The sequence below is a fragment of the Colossoma macropomum genome, unplaced genomic scaffold, assembly GCF_904425465.1.
Source record: "Colossoma macropomum unplaced genomic scaffold, Colossoma_macropomum, whole genome shotgun sequence".
Taxonomy (NCBI): Eukaryota; Metazoa; Chordata; class Actinopteri; order Characiformes; family Serrasalmidae; genus Colossoma; species Colossoma macropomum.
Window position 1 is genome coordinate 1 of NW_023495625.1, and position 24,158 is coordinate 24,158.

The window sequence follows — 24,158 nt, forward strand, 5'->3', positions numbered from 1 at the left end:
AAGACGCAATCAACGAAGCTGCATTTGTGAAAAAAAACCTTCAGACACTTGCGGCTGCATTAAAGTTCTGGAATTGTTTTGGACGCTAGGCCCTCCAGCAAGGAGACCAGATCGACAGAGCTGCATTTGTGACCTTGAAAAAGGTTTTTGTCGCAAAACTTTCCCACTGCTGTCCCTGGTGGTCTAGTGGCTAGGATTCGGCGCTCTCACCGCCGCGGCCCGGGTTCGATTCCCGGTCAGGGAAGTACACTGTTTCTTGCTAGCGAAAAACATAACCAAAATCAGCTGTCAGCTTGTCCTCACACCTCTTTGCTAAAACGAGACGTCCTTCGAGCCGGATTTGAACCAGCGACCTAAGGATGGCCGTTTGTAACATCTACAGTCCTCCGCTCTACCAACTGAGCTATCGAAGGTGCCCAGCTCGCTCGTGTGTTCCCCAACTTTCATGGGACACGCTTGAAATTCTGCCACACGCCAACATGCGACGCAGTGACTTTTGAGGATCCTGGCTTATGGCTGAATGCCCTAGAGTGCAAGGCATCCTTTTCCTATTACAGCTACCAAAGGAGCCATCAAAGTTAGCAGAGTGTCTGGTGGAACTGATGGTTATTCACAGCTGCATTTCAGCCGAGCTCCAGAAAGAGCACTTCATCACTTGGTGTAAAATGATACATAAATGAATAGACATCAAGACCTTGCATGTGGGCTGAAATCCTGCAGCCGTGTCACCGTGAAGCAGGTATGTCCAATCCTATATGCAGAGAGCCGACTTGCTTACAAGCTTTTATTTCAGCAAAGCAGGAGTTGGAAAGTTCGGTTGTTACAAGACTGGCACCGACCGATTCAAGAAGTTGAATGAGGTGTGCTCCTGCTTCTTTTGAGTAAAAATCTTTAGACACGCGAACCCTTGCTATGCCAGGCCCTCCGGTGTGAAGACGCAATCAACGAAGCTGCATTTGTGAAAAAAACCTTCAGACACTTGCGGCTGCATTAAAGTTCTGGAATTGTTTTGGACGCTAGGCCCTCCAGCAAGGAGACCAGATCGACAGAGCTGCATTTGTGACCTTGAAAAAGGTTTTTGTCGCAAAACTTTCCCACTGCTGTCCCTGGTGGTCTAGTGGCTAGGATTCGGCGCTCTCACCGCCGCGGCCCGGGTTCGATTCCCGGTCAGGGAAGTACACTGTTTCTTGCTAGCGAAAAACATAACCAAAATCAGCTGTCAGCTTGTCCTCACACCTCTTTGCTAAAACGAGACGTCCTTCGAGCCGGATTTGAACCAGCGACCTAAGGATGGCCGTTTGTAACATCTACAGTCCTCCGCTCTACCAACTGAGCTATCGAAGGTGCCCAGCTCGCTCGTGTGTTCTCCCAACTTTCATGGGACACGCTTGAAATTCTGCCACACGCCAACATGCGACGCAGTGACTTTTGAGGATCCTGGCTTATGGCTGAATGCCCTAGAGTGCAAGGCATCCTTTTCCTATTACAGCTACCAAAGGAGCCATCAAAGTTAGCAGAGTGTCTGGTGGAACTGATGGTTATTCACAGCTGCATTTCAGCCGAGCTCCAGAAAGAGCACTTCATCACTTGGTGTAAAATGATACATAAATGAATAGACATCAAGACCTTGCATGTGGGCTGAAATCCTGCAGCCGTGTCACCGTGAAGCAGGTATGTCCAATCCTATATGCAGAGAGCCGACTTGCTTACAAGCTTTTATTTCAGCAAAGCAGGAGTTGGAAAGTTCGGTTGTTACAAGACTGGCACCGACCGATTCAAGAAGTTGAATGAGGTGTGCTCCTGCTTCTTTTGAGTAAAAATCTTTAGACACGCGAACCCTTGCTATGCCAGGCCCTCCGGTGTGAAGACGCAATCAACGAAGCTGCATTTGTGAAAAAAAACCTTCAGACACTTGCGGCTGCATTAAAGTTCTGGAATTGTTTTGGACGCTAGGCCCTCCAGCAAGGAGACCAGATCGACAGAGCTGCATTTGTGACCTTGAAAAAGGTTTTTGTCGCAAAACTTTCCCACTGCTGTCCCTGGTGGTCTAGTGGCTAGGATTCGGCGCTCTCACCGCCGCGGCCCGGGTTCGATTCCCGGTCAGGGAAGTACACTGTTTCTTGCTAGCGAAAAACATAACCGAAATCAGCTGTCAGCTTGTCCTCACACCTCTTTGCTAAAACGAGACGTCCTTCGAGCCGGATTTGAACCAGCGACCTAAGGATGGCCGTTTGTAACATCTACAGTCCTCCGCTCTACCAACTGAGCTATCGAAGGTGCCCAGCTCGCTCGTGTGTTCTCCAACTTTCATGGGACACGCTTGAAATTCTGCCACACGCCAACATGCGACGCAGTGACTTTTGAGGATCCTGGCTTATGGCTGAATGCCCTAGAGTGCAAGGCATCCTTTTCCTATTACAGCTACCAAAGGAGCCATCAAAGTTAGCAGAGTGTCTGGTGGAACTGATGGTTATTCACAGCTGCATTTCAGCCGAGCTCCAGAAAGAGCACTTCATCACTTGGTGTAAAATGATACATAAATGAATAGACATCAAGACCTTGCATGTGGGCTGAAATCCTGCAGCCGTGTCACCGTGAAGCAGGTATGTCCAATCCTATATGCAGAGAGCCGACTTGCTTACAAGCTTTTATTTCAGCAAAGCAGGAGTTGGAAAGTTCGGTTGTTACAAGACTGGCACCGACCGATTCAAGAAGTTGAATGAGGTGTGCTCCTGCTTCTTTTGAGTAAAAATCTTTAGACACGCGAACCCTTGCTATGCCAGGCCCTCCGGTGTGAAGACGCAATCAACGAAGCTGCATTTGTGAAAAAAAACCTTCAGACACTTGCGGCTGCATTAAAGTTCTGGAATTGTTTTGGACGCTAGGCCCTCCAGCAAGGAGACCAGATCGACAGAGCTGCATTTGTGACCTTGAAAAAGGTTTTTGTCGCAAAACTTTCCCACTGCTGTCCCTGGTGGTCTAGTGGCTAGGATTCGGCGCTCTCACCGCCGCGGCCCGGGTTCGATTCCCGGTCAGGGAAGTACACTGTTTCTTGCTAGCGAAAAACATAACCAAAATCAGCTGTCAGCTTGTCCTCACACCTCTTTGCTAAAACGAGACGTCCTTCGAGCCGGATTTGAACCAGCGACCTAAGGATGGCCGTTTGTAACATCTACAGTCCTCCGCTCTACCAACTGAGCTATCGAAGGTGCCCAGCTCGCTCGTGTGTTCCCCAACTTTCATGGGACACGCTTGAAATTCTGCCACACGCCAACATGCGACGCAGTGACTTTTGAGGATCCTGGCTTATGGCTGAATGCCCTAGAGTGCAAGGCATCCTTTTCCTATTACAGCTACCAAAGGAGCCATCAAAGTTAGCAGAGTGTCTGGTGGAACTGATGGTTATTCACAGCTGCATTTCAGCCGAGCTCCAGAAAGAGCACTTCATCACTTGGTGTAAAATGATACATAAATGAATAGACATCAAGACCTTGCATGTGGGCTGAAATCCTGCAGCCGTGTCACCGTGAAGCAGGTATGTCCAATCCTATATGCAGAGAGCCGACTTGCTTACAAGCTTTTATTTCAGCAAAGCAGGAGTTGGAAAGTTCGGTTGTTACAAGACTGGCACCGACCGATTCAAGAAGTTGAATGAGGTGTGCTCCTGCTTCTTTTGAGTAAAAATCTTTAGACACGCGAACCCTTGCTATGCCAGGCCCTCCGGTGTGAAGACGCAATCAACGAAGCTGCATTTGTGAAAAAAACCTTCAGACACTTGCGGCTGCATTAAAGTTCTGGAATTGTTTTGGACGCTAGGCCCTCCAGCAAGGAGACCAGATCGACAGAGCTGCATTTGTGACCTTGAAAAAGGTTTTTGTCGCAAAACTTTCCCACTGCTGTCCCTGGTGGTCTAGTGGCTAGGATTCGGCGCTCTCACCGCCGCGGCCCGGGTTCGATTCCCGGTCAGGGAAGTACACTGTTTCTTGCTAGCGAAAAACATAACCAAAATCAGCTGTCAGCTTGTCCTCACACCTCTTTGCTAAAACGAGACGTCCTTCGAGCCGGATTTGAACCAGCGACCTAAGGATGGCCGTTTGTAACATCTACAGTCCTCCGCTCTACCAACTGAGCTATCGAAGGTGCCCAGCTCGCTCGTGTGTTCCCCAACTTTCATGGGACACGCTTGAAATTCTGCCACACGCCAACATGCGACGCAGTGACTTTTGAGGATCCTGGCTTATGGCTGAATGCCCTAGAGTGCAAGGCATCCTTTTCCTATTACAGCTACCAAAGGAGCCATCAAAGTTAGCAGAGTGTCTGGTGGAACTGATGGTTATTCACAGCTGCATTTCAGCCGAGCTCCAGAAAGAGCACTTCATCACTTGGTGTAAAATGATACATAAATGAATAGACATCAAGACCTTGCATGTGGGCTGAAATCCTGCAGCCGTGTCACCGTGAAGCAGGTATGTCCAATCCTATATGCAGAGAGCCGACTTGCTTACAAGCTTTTATTTCAGCAAAGCAGGAGTTGGAAAGTTCGGTTGTTACAAGACTGGCACCGACCGATTCAAGAAGTTGAATGAGGTGTGCTCCTGCTTCTTTTGAGTAAAAATCTTTAGACACGCGAACCCTTGCTATGCCAGGCCCTCCGGTGTGAAGACGCAATCAACGAAGCTGCATTTGTGAAAAAAAACCTTCAGACACTTGCGGCTGCATTAAAGTTCTGGAATTGTTTTGGACGCTAGGCCCTCCAGCAAGGAGACCAGATCGACAGAGCTGCATTTGTGACCTTGAAAAAGGTTTTTGTCGCAAAACTTTCCCACTGCTGTCCCTGGTGGTCTAGTGGCTAGGATTCGGCGCTCTCACCGCCGCGGCCCGGGTTCGATTCCCGGTCAGGGAAGTACACTGTTTCTTGCTAGCGAAAAACATAACCAAAATCAGCTGTCAGCTTGTCCTCACACCTCTTTGCTAAAACGAGACGTCCTTCGAGCCGGATTTGAACCAGCGACCTAAGGATGGCCGTTTGTAACATCTACAGTCCTCCGCTCTACCAACTGAGCTATCGAAGGTGCCCAGCTCGCTCGTGTGTTCCCCAACTTTCATGGGACACGCTTGAAATTCTGCCACACGCCAACATGCGACGCAGTGACTTTTGAGGATCCTGGCTTATGGCTGAATGCCCTAGAGTGCAAGGCATCCTTTTCCTATTACAGCTACCAAAGGAGCCATCAAAGTTAGCAGAGTGTCTGGTGGAACTGATGGTTATTCACAGCTGCATTTCAGCCGAGCTCCAGAAAGAGCACTTCATCACTTGGTGTAAAATGATACATAAATGAATAGACATCAAGACCTTGCATGTGGGCTGAAATCCTGCAGCCGTGTCACCGTGAAGCAGGTATGTCCAATCCTATATGCAGAGAGCCGACTTGCTTACAAGCTTTTATTTCAGCAAAGCAGGAGTTGGAAAGTTCGGTTGTTACAAGACTGGCACCGACCGATTCAAGAAGTTGAATGAGGTGTGCTCCTGCTTCTTTTGAGTAAAAATCTTTAGACACGCGAACCCTTGCTATGCCAGGCCCTCCGGTGTGAAGACGCAATCAACGAAGCTGCATTTGTGAAAAAAAACCTTCAGACACTTGCGGCTGCATTAAAGTTCTGGAATTGTTTTGGACGCTAGGCCCTCCAGCAAGGAGACCAGATCGACAGAGCTGCATTTGTGACCTTGAAAAAGGTTTTTGTCGCAAAACTTTCCCACTGCTGTCCCTGGTGGTCTAGTGGCTAGGATTCGGCGCTCTCACCGCCGCGGCCCGGGTTCGATTCCCGGTCAGGGAAGTACACTGTTTCTTGCTAGCGAAAAACATAACCAAAATCAGCTGTCAGCTTGTCCTCACACCTCTTTGCTAAAACGAGACGTCCTTCGAGCCGGATTTGAACCAGCGACCTAAGGATGGCCGTTTGTAACATCTACAGTCCTCCGCTCTACCAACTGAGCTATCGAAGGTGCCCAGCTCGCTCGTGTGTTCCCCAACTTTCATGGGACACGCTTGAAATTCTGCCACACGCCAACATGCGACGCAGTGACTTTTGAGGATCCTGGCTTATGGCTGAATGCCCTAGAGTGCAAGGCATCCTTTTCCTATTACAGCTACCAAAGGAGCCATCAAAGTTAGCAGAGTGTCTGGTGGAACTGATGGTTATTCACAGCTGCATTTCAGCCGAGCTCCAGAAAGAGCACTTCATCACTTGGTGTAAAATGATACATAAATGAATAGACATCAAGACCTTGCATGTGGGCTGAAATCCTGCAGCCGTGTCACCGTGAAGCAGGTATGTCCAATCCTATATGCAGAGAGCCGACTTGCTTACAAGCTTTTATTTCAGCAAAGCAGGAGTTGGAAAGTTCGGTTGTTACAAGACTGGCACCGACCGATTCAAGAAGTTGAATGAGGTGTGCTCCTGCTTCTTTTGAGTAAAAATCTTTAGACACGCGAACCCTTGCTATGCCAGGCCCTCCGGTGTGAAGACGCAATCAACGAAGCTGCATTTGTGAAAAAAAACCTTCAGACACTTGCGGCTGCATTAAAGTTCTGGAATTGTTTTGGACGCTAGGCCCTCCAGCAAGGAGACCAGATCGACAGAGCTGCATTTGTGACCTTGAAAAAGGTTTTTGTCGCAAAACTTTCCCACTGCTGTCCCTGGTGGTCTAGTGGCTAGGATTCGGCGCTCTCACCGCCGCGGCCCGGGTTCGATTCCCGGTCAGGGAAGTACACTGTTTCTTGCTAGCGAAAAACATAACCAAAATCAGCTGTCAGCTTGTCCTCACACCTCTTTGCTAAAACGAGACGTCCTTCGAGCCGGATTTGAACCAGCGACCTAAGGATGGCCGTTTGTAACATCTACAGTCCTCCGCTCTACCAACTGAGCTATCGAAGGTGCCCAGCTCGCTCGTGTGTTCCCCAACTTTCATGGGACACGCTTGAAATTCTGCCACACGCCAACATGCGACGCAGTGACTTTTGAGGATCCTGGCTTATGGCTGAATGCCCTAGAGTGCAAGGCATCCTTTTCCTATTACAGCTACCAAAGGAGCCATCAAAGTTAGCAGAGTGTCTGGTGGAACTGATGGTTATTCACAGCTGCATTTCAGCCGAGCTCCAGAAAGAGCACTTCATCACTTGGTGTAAAATGATACATAAATGAATAGACATCAAGACCTTGCATGTGGGCTGAAATCCTGCAGCCGTGTCACCGTGAAGCAGGTATGTCCAATCCTATATGCAGAGAGCCGACTTGCTTACAAGCTTTTATTTCAGCAAAGCAGGAGTTGGAAAGTTCGGTTGTTACAAGACTGGCACCGACCGATTCAAGAAGTTGAATGAGGTGTGCTCCTGCTTCTTTTGAGTAAAAATCTTTAGACACGCGAACCCTTGCTATGCCAGGCCCTCCGGTGTGAAGACGCAATCAACGAAGCTGCATTTGTGAAAAAAAACCTTCAGACACTTGCGGCTGCATTAAAGTTCTGGAATTGTTTTGGACGCTAGGCCCTCCAGCAAGGAGACCAGATCGACAGAGCTGCATTTGTGACCTTGAAAAAGGTTTTTGTCGCAAAACTTTCCCACTGCTGTCCCTGGTGGTCTAGTGGCTAGGATTCGGCGCTCTCACCGCCGCGGCCCGGGTTCGATTCCCGGTCAGGGAAGTACACTGTTTCTTGCTAGCGAAAAACATAACCAAAATCAGCTGTCAGCTTGTCCTCACACCTCTTTGCTAAAACGAGACGTCCTTCGAGCCGGATTTGAACCAGCGACCTAAGGATGGCCGTTTGTAACATCTACAGTCCTCCGCTCTACCAACTGAGCTATCGAAGGTGCCCAGCTCGCTCGTGTGTTCCCCAACTTTCATGGGACACGCTTGAAATTCTGCCACACGCCAACATGCGACGCAGTGACTTTTGAGGATCCTGGCTTATGGCTGAATGCCCTAGAGTGCAAGGCATCCTTTTCCTATTACAGCTACCAAAGGAGCCATCAAAGTTAGCAGAGTGTCTGGTGGAACTGATGGTTATTCACAGCTGCATTTCAGCCGAGCTCCAGAAAGAGCACTTCATCACTTGGTGTAAAATGATACATAAATGAATAGACATCAAGACCTTGCATGTGGGCTGAAATCCTGCAGCCGTGTCACCGTGAAGCAGGTATGTCCAATCCTATATGCAGAGAGCCGACTTGCTTACAAGCTTTTATTTCAGCAAAGCAGGAGTTGGAAAGTTCGGTTGTTACAAGACTGGCACCGACCGATTCAAGAAGTTGAATGAGGTGTGCTCCTGCTTCTTTTGAGTAAAAATCTTTAGACACGCGAACCCTTGCTCTGCCAGGCCCTCCGGTGTGAAGACGCAATCAACGAAGCTGCATTTGTGAAAAAAACCTTCAGACACTTGCGGCTGCATTAAAGTTCTGGAATTGTTTTGGACGCTAGGCCCTCCAGCAAGGAGACCAGATCGACAGAGCTGCATTTGTGACCTTGAAAAAGGTTTTTGTCGCAAAACTTTCCCACTGCTGTCCCTGGTGGTCTAGTGGCTAGGATTCGGCGCTCTCACCGCCGCGGCCCGGGTTCGATTCCCGGTCAGGGAAGTACACTGTTTCTTGCTAGCGAAAAACATAACCAAAATCAGCTGTCAGCTTGTCCTCACACCTCTTTGCTAAAACGAGACGTCCTTCGAGCCGGATTTGAACCAGCGACCTAAGGATGGCCGTTTGTAACATCTACAGTCCTCCGCTCTACCAACTGAGCTATCGAAGGTGCCCAGCTCGCTCGTGTGTTCCCCAACTTTCATGGGACACGCTTGAAATTCTGCCACACGCCAACATGCGACGCAGTGACTTTTGAGGATCCTGGCTTATGGCTGAATGCCCTAGAGTGCAAGGCATCCTTTTCCTATTACAGCTACCAAAGGAGCCATCAAAGTTAGCAGAGTGTCTGGTGGAACTGATGGTTATTCACAGCTGCATTTCAGCCGAGCTCCAGAAAGAGCACTTCATCACTTGGTGTAAAATGATACATAAATGAATAGACATCAAGACCTTGCATGTGGGCTGAAATCCTGCAGCCGTGTCACCGTGAAGCAGGTATGTCCAATCCTATATGCAGAGAGCCGACTTGCTTACAAGCTTTTATTTCAGCAAAGCAGGAGTTGGAAAGTTCGGTTGTTACAAGACTGGCACCGACCGATTCAAGAAGTTGAATGAGGTGTGCTCCTGCTTCTTTTGAGTAAAAATCTTTAGACACGCGAACCCTTGCTCTGCCAGGCCCTCCGGTGTGAAGACGCAATCAACGAAGCTGCATTTGTGAAAAAAACCTTCAGACACTTGCGGCTGCATTAAAGTTCTGGAATTGTTTTGGACGCTAGGCCCTCCAGCAAGGAGACCAGATCGACAGAGCTGCATTTGTGACCTTGAAAAAGGTTTTTGTTGCAAAACTTTCCCACTGCTGTCCCTGGTGGTCTAGTGGCTAGGATTCGGCGCTCTCACCGCCGCGGCCCGGGTTCGATTCCCGGTCAGGGAAGTACACTGTTTCTTGCTAGCGAAAAACATAACCAAAATCAGCTGTCAGCTTGTCCTCACACCTCTTTGCTAAAACGAGACGTCCTTCGAGCCGGATTTGAACCAGCGACCTAAGGATGGCCGTTTGTAACATCTACAGTCCTCCGCTCTACCAACTGAGCTATCGAAGGTGCCCAGCTCAATCGTGTGTTCCCCAACTTTCATGGGACACGCTTGAAATTCTGCCACACGCCAACATGCGACGCAGTGACTTTTGAGGATCCTGGCTTATGGCTGAATGCCCTAGAGTGCAAGGCATCCTTTTCCTATTACAGCTACCAAAGGAGCCATCAAAGTTAGCAGAGTGTCTGGTGGAACTGATGGTTATTCACAGCTGCATTTCAGCCGAGCTCCAGAAAGAGCACTTCATCACTTGGTGTAAAATGATACATAAATGAATAGACATCAAGACCTTGCATGTGGGCTGAAATCCTGCAGCCGTGTCACCGTGAAGCAGGTATGTCCAATCCTATATGCAGAGAGCCGACTTGCTTACAAGCTTTTATTTCAGCAAAGCAGGAGTTGGAAAGTTCGGTTGTTACAAGACTGGCACCGACCGATTCAAGAAGTTGAATGAGGTGTGCTCCTGCTTCTTTTGAGTAAAAATCTTTAGACACGCGAACCCTTGCTCTGCCAGGCCCTCCGGTGTGAAGACGCAATCAACGAAGCTGCATTTGTGAAAAAAACCTTCAGACACTTGCGGCTGCATTAAAGTTCTGGAATTGTTTTGGACGCTAGGCCCTCCAGCAAGGAGACCAGATCGACAGAGCTGCATTTGTGACCTTGAAAAAGGTTTTTGTCGCAAAACTTTCCCACTGCTGTCCCTGGTGGTCTAGTGGCTAGGATTCGGCGCTCTCACCGCCGCGGCCCGGGTTCGATTCCCGGTCAGGGAAGTACACTGTTTCTTGCTAGCGAAAAACATAACCAAAATCAGCTGTCAGCTTGTCCTCACACCTCTTTGCTAAAACGAGACGTCCTTCGAGCCGGATTTGAACCAGCGACCTAAGGATGGCCGTTTGTAACATCTACAGTCCTCCGCTCTACCAACTGAGCTATCGAAGGTGCCCAGCTCGCTCGTGTGTTCCCCAACTTTCATGGGACACGCTTGAAATTCTGCCACACGCCAACATGCGACGCAGTGACTTTTGAGGATCCTGGCTTATGGCTGAATGCCCTAGAGTGCAAGGCATCCTTTTCCTATTACAGCTACCAAAGGAGCCATCAAAGTTAGCAGAGTGTCTGGTGGAACTGATGGTTATTCACAGCTGCATTTCAGCCGAGCTCCAGAAAGAGCCCTTCATCACTTGGTGTAAAATGATACATAAATGAATAGACATCAAGACCTTGCATGTGGGCTGAAATCCTGCAGCCGTGTCACCGTGAAGCAGGTATGTCCAATCCTATATGCAGAGAGCCGACTTGCTTACAAGCTTTTATTTCAGCAAAGCAGGAGTTGGAAAGTTCGGTTGTTACAAGACTGGCACCGACCGATTCAAGAAGTTGAATGAGGTGTGCTCCTGCTTCTTTTGAGTAAAAATCTTTAGACACGCGAACCCTTGCTCTGCCAGGCCCTCCGGTGTGAAGACGCAATCAACGAAGCTGCATTTGTGAAAAAAACCTTCAGACACTTGCGGCTGCATTAAAGTTCTGGAATTGTTTTGGACGCTAGGCCCTCCAGCAAGGAGACCAGATCGACAGAGCTGCATTTGTGACCTTGAAAAAGGTTTTTGTCGCAAAACTTTCCCACTGCTGTCCCTGGTGGTCTAGTGGCTAGGATTCGGCGCTCTCACCGCCGCGGCCCGGGTTCGATTCCCGGTCAGGGAAGTACACTGTTTCTTGCTAGCGAAAAACATAACCAAAATCAGCTGTCAGCTTGTCCTCACACCTCTTTGCTAAAACGAGACGTCCTTCGAGCCGGATTTGAACCAGCGACCTAAGGATGGCCGTTTGTAACATCTACAGTCCTCCGCTCTACCAACTGAGCTATCGAAGGTGCCCAGCTCGCTCGTGTGTTCCCCAACTTTCATGGGACACGCTTGAAATTCTGCCACACGCCAACATGCGACGCAGTGACTTTTGAGGATCCTGGCTTATGGCTGAATGCCCTAGAGTGCAAGGCATCCTTTTCCTATTACAGCTACCAAAGGAGCCATCAAAGTTAGCAGAGTGTCTGGTGGAACTGATGGTTATTCACAGCTGCATTTCAGCCGAGCTCCAGAAAGAGCACTTCATCACTTGGTGTAAAATGATACATAAATGAATAGACATCAAGACCTTGCATGTGGGCTGAAATCCTGCAGCCGTGTCACCGTGAAGCAGGTATGTCCAATCCTATATGCAGAGAGCCGACTTGCTTACAAGCTTTTATTTCAGCAAAGCAGGAGTTGGAAAGTTCGGTTGTTACAAGACTGGCACCGACCGATTCAAGAAGTTGAATGAGGTGTGCTCCTGCTTCTTTTGAGTAAAAATCTTTAGACACGCGAACCCTTGCTATGCCAGGCCCTCCGGTGTGAAGACGCAATCAACGAAGCTGCATTTGTGAAAAAAAACCTTCAGACACTTGCGGCTGCATTAAAGTTCTGGAATTGTTTTGGACGCTAGGCCCTCCAGCAAGGAGACCAGATCGACAGAGCTGCATTTGTGACCTTGAAAAAGGTTTTTGTCGCAAAACTTTCCCACTGCTGTCCCTGGTGGTCTAGTGGCTAGGATTCGGCGCTCTCACCGCCGCGGCCCGGGTTCGATTCCCGGTCAGGGAAGTACACTGTTTCTTGCTAGCGAAAAACATAACCAAAATCAGCTGTCAGCTTGTCCTCACACCTCTTTGCTAAAACGAGACGTCCTTCGAGCCGGATTTGAACCAGCGACCTAAGGATGGCCGTTTGTAACATCTACAGTCCTCCGCTCTACCAACTGAGCTATCGAAGGTGCCCAGCTCGCTCGTGTGTTCCCCAACTTTCATGGGACACGCTTGAAATTCTGCCACACGCCAACATGCGACGCAGTGACTTTTGAGGATCCTGGCTTATGGCTGAATGCCCTAGAGTGCAAGGCATCCTTTTCCTATTACAGCTACCAAAGGAGCCATCAAAGTTAGCAGAGTGTCTGGTGGAACTGATGGTTATTCACAGCTGCATTTCAGCCGAGCTCCAGAAAGAGCACTTCATCACTTGGTGTAAAATGATACATAAATGAATAGACATCAAGACCTTGCATGTGGGCTGAAATCCTGCAGCCGTGTCACCGTGAAGCAGGTATGTCCAATCCTATATGCAGAGAGCCGACTTGCTTACAAGCTTTTATTTCAGCAAAGCAGGAGTTGGAAAGTTCGGTTGTTACAAGACTGGCACCGACCGATTCAAGAAGTTGAATGAGGTGTGCTCCTGCTTCTTTTGAGTAAAAATCTTTAGACACGCGAACCCTTGCTATGCCAGGCCCTCCGGTGTGAAGACGCAATCAACGAAGCTGCATTTGTGAAAAAAAACCTTCAGACACTTGCGGCTGCATTAAAGTTCTGGAATTGTTTTGGACGCTAGGCCCTCCAGCAAGGAGACCAGATCGACAGAGCTGCATTTGTGACCTTGAAAAAGGTTTTTGTCGCAAAACTTTCCCACTGCTGTCCCTGGTGGTCTAGTGGCTAGGATTCGGCGCTCTCACCGCCGCGGCCCGGGTTCGATTCCCGGTCAGGGAAGTACACTGTTTCTTGCTAGCGAAAAACATAACCAAAATCAGCTGTCAGCTTGTCCTCACACCTCTTTGCTAAAACGAGACGTCCTTCGAGCCGGATTTGAACCAGCGACCTAAGGATGGCCGTTTGTAACATCTACAGTCCTCCGCTCTACCAACTGAGCTATCGAAGGTGCCCAGCTCGCTCGTGTGTTCCCCAACTTTCATGGGACACGCTTGAAATTCTGCCACACGCCAACATGCGACGCAGTGACTTTTGAGGATCCTGGCTTATGGCTGAATGCCCTAGAGTGCAAGGCATCCTTTTCCTATTACAGCTACCAAAGGAGCCATCAAAGTTAGCAGAGTGTCTGGTGGAACTGATGGTTATTCACAGCTGCATTTCAGCCGAGCTCCAGAAAGAGCACTTCATCACTTGGTGTAAAATGATACATAAATGAATAGACATCAAGACCTTGCATGTGGGCTGAAATCCTGCAGCCGTGTCACCGTGAAGCAGGTATGTCCAATCCTATATGCAGAGAGCCGACTTGCTTACAAGCTTTTATTTCAGCAAAGCAGGAGTTGGAAAGTTCGGTTGTTACAAGACTGGCACCGACCGATTCAAGAAGTTGAATGAGGTGTGCTCCTGCTTCTTTTGAGTAAAAATCTTTAGACACGCGAACCCTTGCTATGCCAGGCCCTCCGGTGTGAAGACGCAATCAACGAAGCTGCATTTGTGAAAAAAAACCTTCAGACACTTGCGGCTGCATTAAAGTTCTGGAATTGTTTTGGACGCTAGGCCCTCCAGCAAGGAGACCAGATCGACAGAGCTGCATTTGTGACCTTGAAAAAGGTTTTTGTCGCAAAACTTTCCCACTGCTGTCCCTGGTGGTCTAGTGGCTAGGATTCGGCGCTCTCACCGCCGCGGCCCGGGTTCGATTCCCGGTCAGGGAAGTACACTGTTTCTTGCTAGCGAAAAACATAACCAAAATCAGCTGTCAGCTTGTCCTCACACCTCTTTGCTAAAACGAGACGTCCTTCGAGCCGGATTTGAACCAGCGACCTAAGGATGGCCGTTTGTAACATCTACAGTCCTCCGCTCTACCAACTGAGCTATCGAAGGTGCCCAGCTCGCTCGTGTGTTCCCCAACTTTCATGGGACACGCTTGAAATTCTGCCACACGCCAACATGCGACGCAGTGACTTTTGAGGATCCTGGCTTATGGCTGAATGCCCTAGAGTGCAAGGCATCCTTTTCCTATTACAGCTACCAAAGGAGCCATCAAAGTTAGCAGAGTGTCTGGTGGAACTGATGGTTATTCACAGCTGCATTTCAGCCGAGCTCCAGAAAGAGCACTTCATCACTTGGTGTAAAATGATACATAAATGAATAGACATCAAGACCTTGCATGTGGGCTGAAATCCTGCAGCCGTGTCACCGTGAAGCAGGTATGTCCAATCCTATATGCAGAGAGCCGACTTGCTTACAAGCTTTTATTTCAGCAAAGCAGGAGTTGGAAAGTTCGGTTGTTACAAGACTGGCACCGACCGATTCAAGAAGTTGAATGAGGTGTGCTCCTGCTTCTTTTGAGTAAAAATCTTTAGACACGCGAACCCTTGCTATGCCAGGCCCTCCGGTGTGAAGACGCAATCAACGAAGCTGCATTTGTGAAAAAAACCTTCAGACACTTGCGGCTGCATTAAAGTTCTGGAATTGTTTTGGACGCTAGGCCCTCCAGCAAGGAGACCAGATCGACAGAGCTGCATTTGTGACCTTGAAAAAGGTTTTTGTCGCAAAACTTTCCCACTGCTGTCCCTGGTGGTCTAGTGGCTAGGATTCGGCGCTCTCACCGCCGCGGCCCGGGTTCGATTCCCGGTCAGGGAAGTACACTGTTTCTTGCTAGCGAAAAACATAACCAAAATCAGCTGTCAGCTTGTCCTCACACCTCTTTGCTAAAACGAGACGTCCTTCGAGCCGGATTTGAACCAGCGACCTAAGGATGGCCGTTTGTAACATCTACAGTCCTCCGCTCTACCAACTGAGCTATCGAAGGTGCCCAGCTCGCTCGTGTGTTCCCCAACTTTCATGGGACACGCTTGAAATTCTGCCACACGCCAACATGCGACGCAGTGACTTTTGAGGATCCTGGCTTATGGCTGAATGCCCTAGAGTGCAAGGCATCCTTTTCCTATTACAGCTACCAAAGGAGCCATCAAAGTTAGCAGAGTGTCTGGTGGAACTGATGGTTATTCACAGCTGCATTTCAGCCGAGCTCCAGAAAGAGCACTTCATCACTTGGTGTAAAATGATACATAAATGAATAGACATCAAGACCTTGCATGTGGGCTGAAATCCTGCAGCCGTGTCACCGTGAAGCAGGTATGTCCAATCCTATATGCAGAGAGCCGACTTGCTTACAAGCTTTTATTTCAGCAAAGCAGGAGTTGGAAAGTTCGGTTGTTACAAGACTGGCACCGACCGATTCAAGAAGTTGAATGAGGTGTGCTCCTGCTTCTTTTGAGTAAAAATCTTTAGACACGCGAACCCTTGCTATGCCAGGCCCTCCGGTGTGAAGACGCAATCAACGAAGCTGCATTTGTGAAAAAAAACCTTCAGACACTTGCGGCTGCATTAAAGTTCTGGAATTGTTTTGGACGCTAGGCCCTCCAGCAAGGAGACCAGATCGACAGAGCTGCATTTGTGACCTTGAAAAAGGTTTTTGTCGCAAAACTTTCCCACTGCTGTCCCTGGTGGTCTAGTGGCTAGGATTCGGCGCTCTCACCGCCGCGGCCCGGGTTCGATTCCCGGTCAGGGAAGTACACTGTTTCTTGCTAGCGAAAAACATAACCAAAATCAGCTGTCAGCTTGTCCTCACACCTCTTTGCTAAAACGAGACGTCCTTCGAGCCGGATTTGAACCAGCGACCTAAGGATGGCCGTTTGTAACATCTACAGTCCTCCGCTCTACCAACTGAGCTATCGAAGGTGCCCAGCTCGCTCGTGTGTTCCCCAACTTTCATGGGACACGCTTGAAATTCTGCCACACGCCAACATGCGACGCAGTGACTTTTGAGGATCCTGGCTTATGGCTGAATGCCCTAGAGTGCAAGGCATCCTTTTCCTATTACAGCTACCAAAGGAGCCATCAAAGTTAGCAGAGTGTCTGGTGGAACTGATGGTTATTCACAGCTGCATTTCAGCCGAGCTCCAGAAAGAGCCCTTCATCACTTGGTGTAAAATGATACATAAATGAATAGACATCAAGACCTTGCATGTGGGCTGAAATCCTGCAGCCGTGTCACCGTGAAGCAGGTATGTCCAATCCTATATGCAGAGAGCCGACTTGCTTACAAGCTTTTATTTCAGCAAAGCAGGAGTTGGAAAGTTCGGTTGTTACAAGACTGGCACCGACCGATTCAAGAAGTTGAATGAGGTGTGCTCCTGCTTCTTTTGAGTAAAAATCTTTAGACACGCGAACCCTTGCTCTGCCAGGCCCTCCGGTGTGAAGACGCAATCAACGAAGCTGCATTTGTGAAAAAAAACCTTCAGACACTTGCGGCTGCATTAAAGTTCTGGAATTGTTTTGGACGCTAGGCCCTCCAGCAAGGAGACCAGATCGACAGAGCTGCATTTGTGACCTTGAAAAAGGTTTTTGTTGCAAAACTTTCCCACTGCTGTCCCTGGTGGTCTAGTGGCTAGGATTCGGCGCTCTCACCGCCGCGGCCCGGGTTCGATTCCCGGTCAGGGAAGTACACTGTTTCTTGCTAGCGAAAAACATAACCAAAATCAGCTGTCAGCTTGTCCTCACACCTCTTTGCTAAAACGAGACGTCCTTCGAGCCGGATTTGAACCAGCGACCTAAGGATGGCCGTTTGTAACATCTACAGTCCTCCGCTCTACCAACTGAGCTATCGAAGGTGCCCAGCTCGCTCGTGTGTTCCCCAACTTTCATGGGACACGCTTGAAATTCTGCCACACGCCAACATGCGACGCAGTGACTTTTGAGGATCCTGGCTTATGGCTGAATGCCCTAGAGTGCAAGGCATCCTTTTCCTATTACAGCTACCAAAGGAGCCATCAAAGTTAGCAGAGTGTCTGGTGGAACTGATGGTTATTCACAGCTGCATTTCAGCCGAGCTCCAGAAAGAGCACTTCATCACTTGGTGTAAAATGATACATAAATGAATAGACATCAAGACCTTGCATGTGGGCTGAAATCCTGCAGCCGTGTCACCGTGAAGCAGGTATGTCCAATCCTATATGCAGAGAGCCGACTTGCTTACAAGCTTTTATTTCAGCAAAGCAGGAGTTGGAAAGTTCGGTTGTTACAAGACTGGCACCGACCGATTCAAGAAGTTGAATGAGGTGTGCTCCTGCTTCTTTTGAGTAAAAATCTTTAGACACGCGAACCCTTGCTATGCCAGGCCCTCCGGTGTGAAGACGCAATCAACGAAGCTGCATTTGTGAAAAAAACCTTCAGACACTTGCGGCTGCATTAAAGTTCTGGAATTGTTTTGGACGCTAGGCCCTCCAGCAAGGAGACCAGATCGACAGAGCTGCATTTGTGACCTTGAAAAAGGTTTTTGTCGCAAAACTTTCCCACTGCTGTCCCTGGTGGTCTAGTGGCTAGGATTCGGCGCTCTCACCGCCGCGGCCCGGGTTCGATTCCCGGTCAGGGAAGTACACTGTTTCTTGCTAGCGAAAAACATAACCAAAATCAGCTGTCAGCTTGTCCTCACACCTCTTTGCTAAAACGAGACGTCCTTCGAGCCGGATTTGAACCAGCGACCTAAGGATGGCCGTTTGTAACATCTACAGTCCTCCGCTCTACCAACTGAGCTATCGAAGGTGCCCAGCTCGCTCGTGTGTTCCCCAACTTTCATGGGACACGCTTGAAATTCTGCCACACGCCAACATGCGACGCAGTGACTTTTGAGGATCCTGGCTTATGGCTGAATGCCCTAGAGTGCAAGGCATCCTTTTCCTATTACAGCTACCAAAGGAGCCATCAAAGTTAGCAGAGTGTCTGGTGGAACTGATGGTTATTCACAGCTGCATTTCAGCCGAGCTCCAGAAAGAGCACTTCATCACTTGGTGTAAAATGATACATAAATGAATAGACATCAAGACCTTGCATGTGGGCTGAAATCCTGCAGCCGTGTCACCGTGAAGCAGGTATGTCCAATCCTATATGCAGAGAGCCGACTTGCTTACAAGCTTTTATTTCAGCAAAGCAGGAGTTGGAAAGTTCGGTTGTTACAAGACTGGCACCGACCGATTCAAGAAGTTGAATGAGGTGTGCTCCTGCTTCTTTTGAGTAAAAATCTTTAGACACGCGAACCCTTGCTATGCCAGGCCCTCCGGTGTGAAGACGCAATCAACGAAGCTGCATTTGTGAAAAAAACCTTCAGACACTTGCGGCTGCATTAAAGTTCTGGAATTGTTTTGGACGCTAGGCCCTCCAGCAAGGAGACCAGATCGACAGAGCTGCATTTGTGACCTTGAAAAAGGTTTTTGTCGCAAAACTTTCCCACTGCTGTCCCTGGTGGTCTAGTGGCTAGGATTCGGCGCTCTCACCGCCGCGGCCCGGGTTCGATTCCCGGTCAGGGAAGTACACTGTTTCTTGCTAGCGAAAAACATAACCAAAATCAGCTGTCAGCTTGTCCTCACACCTCTTTGCTAAAACGAGACGTCCTTCGAGCCGGATTTGAACCAGCGACCTAAGGATGGCCGTTTGTAACATCTACAGTCCTCCGCTCTACCAACTGAGCTATCGAAGGTGCCCAGCTCGCTCGTGTGTTCCCCAACTTTCATGGGACACGCTTGAAATTCTGCCACACGCCAACATGCGACGCAGTGACTTTTGAGGATCCTGGCTTATGGCTGAATGCCCTAGAGTGCAAGGCATCCTTTTCCTATTACAGCTACCAAAGGAGCCATCAAAGTTAGCAGAGTGTCTGGTGGAACTGATGGTTATTCACAGCTGCATTTCAGCCGAGCTCCAGAAAGAGCACTTCATCACTTGGTGTAAAATGATACATAAATGAATAGACATCAAGACCTTGCATGTGGGCTGAAATCCTGCAGCCGTGTCACCGTGAAGCAGGTATGTCCAATCCTATATGCAGAGAGCCGACTTGCTTACAAGCTTTTATTTCAGCAAAGCAGGAGTTGGAAAGTTCGGTTGTTACAAGACTGGCACCGACCGATTCAAGAAGTTGAATGAGGTGTGCTCCTGCTTCTTTTGAGTAAAAATCTTTAGACACGCGAACCCTTGCTATGCCAGGCCCTCCGGTGTGAAGACGCAATCAACGAAGCTGCATTTGTGAAAAAAAACCTTCAGACACTTGCGGCTGCATTAAAGTTCTGGAATTGTTTTGGACGCTAGGCCCTCCAGCAAGGAGACCAGATCGACAGAGCTGCATTTGTGACCTTGAAAAAGGTTTTTGTCGCAAAACTTTCCCACTGCTGTCCCTGGTGGTCTAGTGGCTAGGATTCGGCGCTCTCACCGCCGCGGCCCGGGTTCGATTCCCGGTCAGGGAAGTACACTGTTTCTTGCTAGCGAAAAACATAACCAAAATCAGCTGTCAGCTTGTCCTCACACCTCTTTGCTAAAACGAGACGTCCTTCGAGCCGGATTTGAACCAGCGACCTAAGGATGGCCGTTTGTAACATCTACAGTCCTCCGCTCTACCAACTGAGCTATCGAAGGTGCCCAGCTCGCTCGTGTGTTCCCCAACTTTCATGGGACACGCTTGAAATTCTGCCACACGCCAACATGCGACGCAGTGACTTTTGAGGATCCTGGCTTATGGCTGAATGCCCTAGAGTGCAAGGCATCCTTTTCCTATTACAGCTACCAAAGGAGCCATCAAAGTTAGCAGAGTGTCTGGTGGAACTGATGGTTATTCACAGCTGCATTTCAGCCGAGCTCCAGAAAGAGCACTTCATCACTTGGTGTAAAATGATACATAAATGAATAGACATCAAGACCTTGCATGTGGGCTGAAATCCTGCAGCCGTGTCACCGTGAAGCAGGTATGTCCAATCCTATATGCAGAGAGCCGACTTGCTTACAAGCTTTTATTTCAGCAAAGCAGGAGTTGGAAAGTTCGGTTGTTACAAGACTGGCACCGACCGATTCAAGAAGTTGAATGAGGTGTGCTCCTGCTTCTTTTGAGTAAAAATCTTTAGACACGCGAACCCTTGCTATGCCAGGCCCTCCGGTGTGAAGACGCAATCAACGAAGCTGCATTTGTGAAAAAAAACCTTCAGACACTTGCGGCTGCATTAAAGTTCTGGAATTGTTTTGGACGCTAGGCCCTCCAGCAAGGAGACCAGATCGACAGAGCTGCATTTGTGACCTTGAAAAAGGTTTTTGTCGCAAAACTTTCCCACTGCTGTCCCTGGTGGTCTAGTGGCTAGGATTCGGCGCTCTCACCGCCGCGGCCCGGGTTCGATTCCCGGTCAGGGAAGTACACTGTTTCTTGCTAGCGAAAAACATAACCAAAATCAGCTGTCAGCTTGTCCTCACACCTCTTTGCTAAAACGAGACGTCCTTCGAGCCGGATTTGAACCAGCGACCTAAGGATGGCCGTTTGTAACATCTACAGTCCTCCGCTCTACCAACTGAGCTATCGAAGGTGCCCAGCTCGCTCGTGTGTTCCCCAACTTTCATGGGACACGCTTGAAATTCTGCCACACGCCAACATGCGACGCAGTGACTTTTGAGGATCCTGGCTTATGGCTGAATGCCCTAGAGTGCAAGGCATCCTTTTCCTATTACAGCTACCAAAGGAGCCATCAAAGTTAGCAGAGTGTCTGGTGGAACTGATGGTTATTCACAGCTGCATTTCAGCCGAGCTCCAGAAAGAGCACTTCATCACTTGGTGTAAAATGATACATAAATGAATAGACATCAAGACCTTGCATGTGGGCTGAAATCCTGCAGCCGTGTCACCGTGAAGCAGGTATGTCCAATCCTATATGCAGAGAGCCGACTTGCTTACAAGCTTTTATTTCAGCAAAGCAGGAGTTGGAAAGTTCGGTTGTTACAAGACTGGCACCGACCGATTCAAGAAGTTGAATGAGGTGTGCTCCTGCTTCTTTTGAGTAAAAATCTTTAGACACGCGAACCCTTGCTATGCCAGGCCCTCCGGTGTGAAGACGCAATCAACGAAGCTGCATTTGTGAAAAAAAACCTTCAGACACTTGCGGCTGCATTAAAGTTCTGGAATTGTTTTGGACGCTAGGCCCTCCAGCAAGGAGACCAGATCGACAGAGCTGCATTTGTGACCTTGAAAAAGGTTTTTGTCGCAAAACTTTCCCACTGCTGTCCCTGGTGGTCTAGTGGCTAGGATTCGGCGCTCTCACCGCCGCGGCCCGGGTTCGATTCCCGGTCAGGGAAGTACACTGTTTCTTGCTAGCGAAAAACATAACCAAAATCAGCTGTCAGCTTGTCCTCACACCTCTTTGCTAAAACGAGACGTCCTTCGAGCCGGATTTGAACCAGCGACCTAAGGATGGCCGTTTGTAACATCTACAGTCCTCCGCTCTACCAACTGAGCTATCGAAGGTGCCCAGCTCGCTCGTGTGTTCCCCAACTTTCATGGGACACGCTTGAAATTCTGCCACACGCCAACATGCGACGCAGTGACTTTTGAGGATCCTGGCTTATGGCTGAATGCCCTAGAGTGCAAGGCATCCTTTTCCTATTACAGCTACCAAAGGAGCCATCAAAGTTAGCAGAGTGTCTGGTGGAACTGATGGTTATTCACAGCTGCATTTCAGCCGAGCTCCAGAAAGAGCACTTCATCACTTGGTGTAAAATGATACATAAATGAATAGACATCAAGACCTTGCATGTGGGCTGAAATCCTGCAGCCGTGTCACCGTGAAGCAGGTATGTCCAATCCTATATGCAGAGAGCCGACTTGCTTACAAGCTTTTATTTCAGCAAAGCAGGAGTTGGAAAGTTCGGTTGTTACAAGACTGGCACCGACCGATTCAAGAAGTTGAATGAGGTGTGCTCCTGCTTCTTTTGAGTAAAAATCTTTAGACACGCGAACCCTTGCTATGCCAGGCCCTCCGGTGTGAAGACGCAATCAACGAAGCTGCATTTGTGAAAAAAAACCTTCAGACACTTGCGGCTGCATTAAAGTTCTGGAATTGTTTTGGACGCTAGGCCCTCCAGCAAGGAGACCAGATCGACAGAGCTGCATTTGTGACCTTGAAAAAGGTTTTTGTCGCAAAACTTTCCCACTGCTGTCCCTGGTGGTCTAGTGGCTAGGATTCGGCGCTCTCACCGCCGCGGCCCGGGTTCGATTCCCGGTCAGGGAAGTACACTGTTTCTTGCTAGCGAAAAACATAACCAAAATCAGCTGTCAGCTTGTCCTCACACCTCTTTGCTAAAACGAGACGTCCTTCGAGCCGGATTTGAACCAGCGACCTAAGGATGGCCGTTTGTAACATCTACAGTCCTCCGCTCTACCAACTGAGCTATCGAAGGTGCCCAGCTCGCTCGTGTGTTCCCCAACTTTCATGGGACACGCTTGAAATTCTGCCACACGCCAACATGCGACGCAGTGACTTTTGAGGATCCTGGCTTATGGCTGAATGCCCTAGAGTGCAAGGCATCCTTTTCCTATTACAGCTACCAAAGGAGCCATCAAAGTTAGCAGAGTGTCTGGTGGAACTGATGGTTATTCACAGCTGCATTTCAGCCGAGCTCCAGAAAGAGCACTTCATCACTTGGTGTAAAATGATACATAAATGAATAGACATCAAGACCTTGCATGTGGGCTGAAATCCTGCAGCCGTGTCACCGTGAAGCAGGTATGTCCAATCCTATATGCAGAGAGCCGACTTGCTTACAAGCTTTTATTTCAACAAAGCAGGAGTTGGAAAGTTCAGTTGTTACAAGACTGGCACCAACTGATTCAAGAAGTTGAATGAGGTGTGCTCCTGCTTGTTTTGAGTAAAAATCTTTAGACACGCGAACTCTTGCTATGCCAGGCCCTCCGGTGTGCAGACGCAATCATCGAAACTGCATTTGTGACCTTGATAAAGGTTTTTGTCAAAAAAAATTTTCCACGTCTCATAGGTAAGCATGTGTTACTGTGGCTCTGCCCCTGAGTAGGCTACTGTATTATCATAATGGCGATGTTTCTACCTTTAATTTCATAAATGCAGGAAAGTAAAAAACCCTTCTGAAACTACCAATGTCCGGACCTTGGTGTCCTCATAGCTAGTTACTCCAGCGTGAAGTCATTATTAGCCATGCAGACAAACAGCATCAGAGTGTTGTCAGCTGAGGAATAGCATGCAGACAAAAGACTCTTCAAAATCCAAACACGAGAAAAAAAGTTAATCAGCTGAGCTGTTCTGACCCAAGGAGAGAAGAAACGACCCAATGAAATGAGAAACATCTATCTGAATACACATAACAAATGTACAAATGAGTAAAGTTTGTGAACTTACTTTTGTCAGCATGAACGCTGAAACTTTCTCCTGGAAGCCCATGGCATCATTCCTTAGAAGTTCAGCTCGTACCCCTCAGTCACATCATTCCACACTGCTTCTTTTCTGCGGCTGAATGACATTCTCCTGTTTAGGCCTTAGCCACTTCTTTAAAAAAGATCACTGATCATGTTAACGATACACACATAGAGATATTAGAAACAATATTAGCTGATCTGTTGCAACACTACCCTGTCCATCAGTGGAACCACCATTGGACCACCACTGACCAGATGCCTAAAATAAAGTCTGACACAGTCTTTCTTGTTTTGTTGTTTTTCTCTTTTTTTCATTTTTTTTCTGGTGTTTCTGATGGCCTGAATAATATTTTTGGCAGCATCTCCATTTGAGATGTAAACTAGTAAAAGCAGTTTT

General features: G+C 48.6%; 50 non-coding genes across 50 annotated transcripts; 25 read left to right on the forward strand and 25 right to left on the reverse strand.

Moving 5' to 3' along the window:
• The first annotated feature begins 172 nt into the window (after positions 1-172).
• trnae-cuc lies at positions 173-244 on the forward strand. Its single transcript has one exon. It is a non-coding gene; the product is annotated as a tRNA-Glu (tRNA).
• An 81-nt stretch (positions 245-325) lies between these two features.
• On the reverse strand, positions 326-413 carry trnay-gua. Its single transcript is given in 2 exon segments — positions 326-361; positions 377-413. It is a non-coding gene; the product is annotated as a tRNA-Tyr (tRNA).
• Positions 414-1,103: 690 nt separating this feature from the next.
• Positions 1,104-1,175, forward strand: trnae-cuc. Its single transcript has one exon. It is a non-coding gene; the product is annotated as a tRNA-Glu (tRNA).
• An 81-nt stretch (positions 1,176-1,256) lies between these two features.
• Positions 1,257-1,344, reverse strand: trnay-gua. Its single transcript is given in 2 exon segments — positions 1,257-1,292; positions 1,308-1,344. It is a non-coding gene; the product is annotated as a tRNA-Tyr (tRNA).
• A 692-nt stretch (positions 1,345-2,036) lies between these two features.
• trnae-cuc lies at positions 2,037-2,108 on the forward strand. The gene has a single exon. It is a non-coding gene; the product is annotated as a tRNA-Glu (tRNA).
• An 81-nt stretch (positions 2,109-2,189) lies between these two features.
• trnay-gua lies at positions 2,190-2,277 on the reverse strand. Its single transcript is given in 2 exon segments — positions 2,190-2,225; positions 2,241-2,277. It is a non-coding gene; the product is annotated as a tRNA-Tyr (tRNA).
• A 691-nt stretch (positions 2,278-2,968) lies between these two features.
• Positions 2,969-3,040, forward strand: trnae-cuc. The gene has a single exon. It is a non-coding gene; the product is annotated as a tRNA-Glu (tRNA).
• Positions 3,041-3,121: 81 nt separating this feature from the next.
• trnay-gua lies at positions 3,122-3,209 on the reverse strand. The gene is given in 2 exon segments: positions 3,122-3,157; positions 3,173-3,209. It is a non-coding gene; the product is annotated as a tRNA-Tyr (tRNA).
• Positions 3,210-3,899: 690 nt separating this feature from the next.
• trnae-cuc lies at positions 3,900-3,971 on the forward strand. The gene has a single exon. It is a non-coding gene; the product is annotated as a tRNA-Glu (tRNA).
• An 81-nt stretch (positions 3,972-4,052) lies between these two features.
• trnay-gua lies at positions 4,053-4,140 on the reverse strand. Its single transcript is given in 2 exon segments — positions 4,053-4,088; positions 4,104-4,140. It is a non-coding gene; the product is annotated as a tRNA-Tyr (tRNA).
• Positions 4,141-4,831: 691 nt separating this feature from the next.
• On the forward strand, positions 4,832-4,903 carry trnae-cuc. The gene has a single exon. It is a non-coding gene; the product is annotated as a tRNA-Glu (tRNA).
• Positions 4,904-4,984: 81 nt separating this feature from the next.
• Positions 4,985-5,072, reverse strand: trnay-gua. The gene is given in 2 exon segments: positions 4,985-5,020; positions 5,036-5,072. It is a non-coding gene; the product is annotated as a tRNA-Tyr (tRNA).
• A 691-nt stretch (positions 5,073-5,763) lies between these two features.
• trnae-cuc lies at positions 5,764-5,835 on the forward strand. Its single transcript has one exon. It is a non-coding gene; the product is annotated as a tRNA-Glu (tRNA).
• Positions 5,836-5,916: 81 nt separating this feature from the next.
• Positions 5,917-6,004, reverse strand: trnay-gua. The gene is given in 2 exon segments: positions 5,917-5,952; positions 5,968-6,004. It is a non-coding gene; the product is annotated as a tRNA-Tyr (tRNA).
• Positions 6,005-6,695: 691 nt separating this feature from the next.
• trnae-cuc lies at positions 6,696-6,767 on the forward strand. Its single transcript has one exon. It is a non-coding gene; the product is annotated as a tRNA-Glu (tRNA).
• An 81-nt stretch (positions 6,768-6,848) lies between these two features.
• Positions 6,849-6,936, reverse strand: trnay-gua. The gene is given in 2 exon segments: positions 6,849-6,884; positions 6,900-6,936. It is a non-coding gene; the product is annotated as a tRNA-Tyr (tRNA).
• Positions 6,937-7,627: 691 nt separating this feature from the next.
• Positions 7,628-7,699, forward strand: trnae-cuc. The gene has a single exon. It is a non-coding gene; the product is annotated as a tRNA-Glu (tRNA).
• An 81-nt stretch (positions 7,700-7,780) lies between these two features.
• trnay-gua lies at positions 7,781-7,868 on the reverse strand. The gene is given in 2 exon segments: positions 7,781-7,816; positions 7,832-7,868. It is a non-coding gene; the product is annotated as a tRNA-Tyr (tRNA).
• Positions 7,869-8,558: 690 nt separating this feature from the next.
• Positions 8,559-8,630, forward strand: trnae-cuc. The gene has a single exon. It is a non-coding gene; the product is annotated as a tRNA-Glu (tRNA).
• An 81-nt stretch (positions 8,631-8,711) lies between these two features.
• Positions 8,712-8,799, reverse strand: trnay-gua. The gene is given in 2 exon segments: positions 8,712-8,747; positions 8,763-8,799. It is a non-coding gene; the product is annotated as a tRNA-Tyr (tRNA).
• Positions 8,800-9,489: 690 nt separating this feature from the next.
• Positions 9,490-9,561, forward strand: trnae-cuc. Its single transcript has one exon. It is a non-coding gene; the product is annotated as a tRNA-Glu (tRNA).
• Positions 9,562-9,642: 81 nt separating this feature from the next.
• Positions 9,643-9,730, reverse strand: trnay-gua. Its single transcript is given in 2 exon segments — positions 9,643-9,678; positions 9,694-9,730. It is a non-coding gene; the product is annotated as a tRNA-Tyr (tRNA).
• Positions 9,731-10,420: 690 nt separating this feature from the next.
• Positions 10,421-10,492, forward strand: trnae-cuc. Its single transcript has one exon. It is a non-coding gene; the product is annotated as a tRNA-Glu (tRNA).
• Positions 10,493-10,573: 81 nt separating this feature from the next.
• Positions 10,574-10,661, reverse strand: trnay-gua. Its single transcript is given in 2 exon segments — positions 10,574-10,609; positions 10,625-10,661. It is a non-coding gene; the product is annotated as a tRNA-Tyr (tRNA).
• A 690-nt stretch (positions 10,662-11,351) lies between these two features.
• trnae-cuc lies at positions 11,352-11,423 on the forward strand. The gene has a single exon. It is a non-coding gene; the product is annotated as a tRNA-Glu (tRNA).
• An 81-nt stretch (positions 11,424-11,504) lies between these two features.
• On the reverse strand, positions 11,505-11,592 carry trnay-gua. Its single transcript is given in 2 exon segments — positions 11,505-11,540; positions 11,556-11,592. It is a non-coding gene; the product is annotated as a tRNA-Tyr (tRNA).
• Positions 11,593-12,283: 691 nt separating this feature from the next.
• On the forward strand, positions 12,284-12,355 carry trnae-cuc. The gene has a single exon. It is a non-coding gene; the product is annotated as a tRNA-Glu (tRNA).
• Positions 12,356-12,436: 81 nt separating this feature from the next.
• trnay-gua lies at positions 12,437-12,524 on the reverse strand. Its single transcript is given in 2 exon segments — positions 12,437-12,472; positions 12,488-12,524. It is a non-coding gene; the product is annotated as a tRNA-Tyr (tRNA).
• A 691-nt stretch (positions 12,525-13,215) lies between these two features.
• Positions 13,216-13,287, forward strand: trnae-cuc. Its single transcript has one exon. It is a non-coding gene; the product is annotated as a tRNA-Glu (tRNA).
• An 81-nt stretch (positions 13,288-13,368) lies between these two features.
• trnay-gua lies at positions 13,369-13,456 on the reverse strand. The gene is given in 2 exon segments: positions 13,369-13,404; positions 13,420-13,456. It is a non-coding gene; the product is annotated as a tRNA-Tyr (tRNA).
• A 691-nt stretch (positions 13,457-14,147) lies between these two features.
• On the forward strand, positions 14,148-14,219 carry trnae-cuc. Its single transcript has one exon. It is a non-coding gene; the product is annotated as a tRNA-Glu (tRNA).
• Positions 14,220-14,300: 81 nt separating this feature from the next.
• trnay-gua lies at positions 14,301-14,388 on the reverse strand. The gene is given in 2 exon segments: positions 14,301-14,336; positions 14,352-14,388. It is a non-coding gene; the product is annotated as a tRNA-Tyr (tRNA).
• A 690-nt stretch (positions 14,389-15,078) lies between these two features.
• On the forward strand, positions 15,079-15,150 carry trnae-cuc. Its single transcript has one exon. It is a non-coding gene; the product is annotated as a tRNA-Glu (tRNA).
• An 81-nt stretch (positions 15,151-15,231) lies between these two features.
• trnay-gua lies at positions 15,232-15,319 on the reverse strand. The gene is given in 2 exon segments: positions 15,232-15,267; positions 15,283-15,319. It is a non-coding gene; the product is annotated as a tRNA-Tyr (tRNA).
• Positions 15,320-16,010: 691 nt separating this feature from the next.
• On the forward strand, positions 16,011-16,082 carry trnae-cuc. The gene has a single exon. It is a non-coding gene; the product is annotated as a tRNA-Glu (tRNA).
• An 81-nt stretch (positions 16,083-16,163) lies between these two features.
• Positions 16,164-16,251, reverse strand: trnay-gua. The gene is given in 2 exon segments: positions 16,164-16,199; positions 16,215-16,251. It is a non-coding gene; the product is annotated as a tRNA-Tyr (tRNA).
• Positions 16,252-16,942: 691 nt separating this feature from the next.
• On the forward strand, positions 16,943-17,014 carry trnae-cuc. Its single transcript has one exon. It is a non-coding gene; the product is annotated as a tRNA-Glu (tRNA).
• An 81-nt stretch (positions 17,015-17,095) lies between these two features.
• Positions 17,096-17,183, reverse strand: trnay-gua. The gene is given in 2 exon segments: positions 17,096-17,131; positions 17,147-17,183. It is a non-coding gene; the product is annotated as a tRNA-Tyr (tRNA).
• Positions 17,184-17,873: 690 nt separating this feature from the next.
• trnae-cuc lies at positions 17,874-17,945 on the forward strand. Its single transcript has one exon. It is a non-coding gene; the product is annotated as a tRNA-Glu (tRNA).
• Positions 17,946-18,026: 81 nt separating this feature from the next.
• trnay-gua lies at positions 18,027-18,114 on the reverse strand. Its single transcript is given in 2 exon segments — positions 18,027-18,062; positions 18,078-18,114. It is a non-coding gene; the product is annotated as a tRNA-Tyr (tRNA).
• A 690-nt stretch (positions 18,115-18,804) lies between these two features.
• On the forward strand, positions 18,805-18,876 carry trnae-cuc. The gene has a single exon. It is a non-coding gene; the product is annotated as a tRNA-Glu (tRNA).
• An 81-nt stretch (positions 18,877-18,957) lies between these two features.
• trnay-gua lies at positions 18,958-19,045 on the reverse strand. The gene is given in 2 exon segments: positions 18,958-18,993; positions 19,009-19,045. It is a non-coding gene; the product is annotated as a tRNA-Tyr (tRNA).
• A 691-nt stretch (positions 19,046-19,736) lies between these two features.
• On the forward strand, positions 19,737-19,808 carry trnae-cuc. The gene has a single exon. It is a non-coding gene; the product is annotated as a tRNA-Glu (tRNA).
• An 81-nt stretch (positions 19,809-19,889) lies between these two features.
• trnay-gua lies at positions 19,890-19,977 on the reverse strand. The gene is given in 2 exon segments: positions 19,890-19,925; positions 19,941-19,977. It is a non-coding gene; the product is annotated as a tRNA-Tyr (tRNA).
• Positions 19,978-20,668: 691 nt separating this feature from the next.
• Positions 20,669-20,740, forward strand: trnae-cuc. The gene has a single exon. It is a non-coding gene; the product is annotated as a tRNA-Glu (tRNA).
• Positions 20,741-20,821: 81 nt separating this feature from the next.
• Positions 20,822-20,909, reverse strand: trnay-gua. The gene is given in 2 exon segments: positions 20,822-20,857; positions 20,873-20,909. It is a non-coding gene; the product is annotated as a tRNA-Tyr (tRNA).
• A 691-nt stretch (positions 20,910-21,600) lies between these two features.
• On the forward strand, positions 21,601-21,672 carry trnae-cuc. Its single transcript has one exon. It is a non-coding gene; the product is annotated as a tRNA-Glu (tRNA).
• Positions 21,673-21,753: 81 nt separating this feature from the next.
• trnay-gua lies at positions 21,754-21,841 on the reverse strand. The gene is given in 2 exon segments: positions 21,754-21,789; positions 21,805-21,841. It is a non-coding gene; the product is annotated as a tRNA-Tyr (tRNA).
• Positions 21,842-22,532: 691 nt separating this feature from the next.
• On the forward strand, positions 22,533-22,604 carry trnae-cuc. The gene has a single exon. It is a non-coding gene; the product is annotated as a tRNA-Glu (tRNA).
• Positions 22,605-22,685: 81 nt separating this feature from the next.
• On the reverse strand, positions 22,686-22,773 carry trnay-gua. The gene is given in 2 exon segments: positions 22,686-22,721; positions 22,737-22,773. It is a non-coding gene; the product is annotated as a tRNA-Tyr (tRNA).
• Between the last annotated feature and the right edge of the window lie 1,385 nt (positions 22,774-24,158).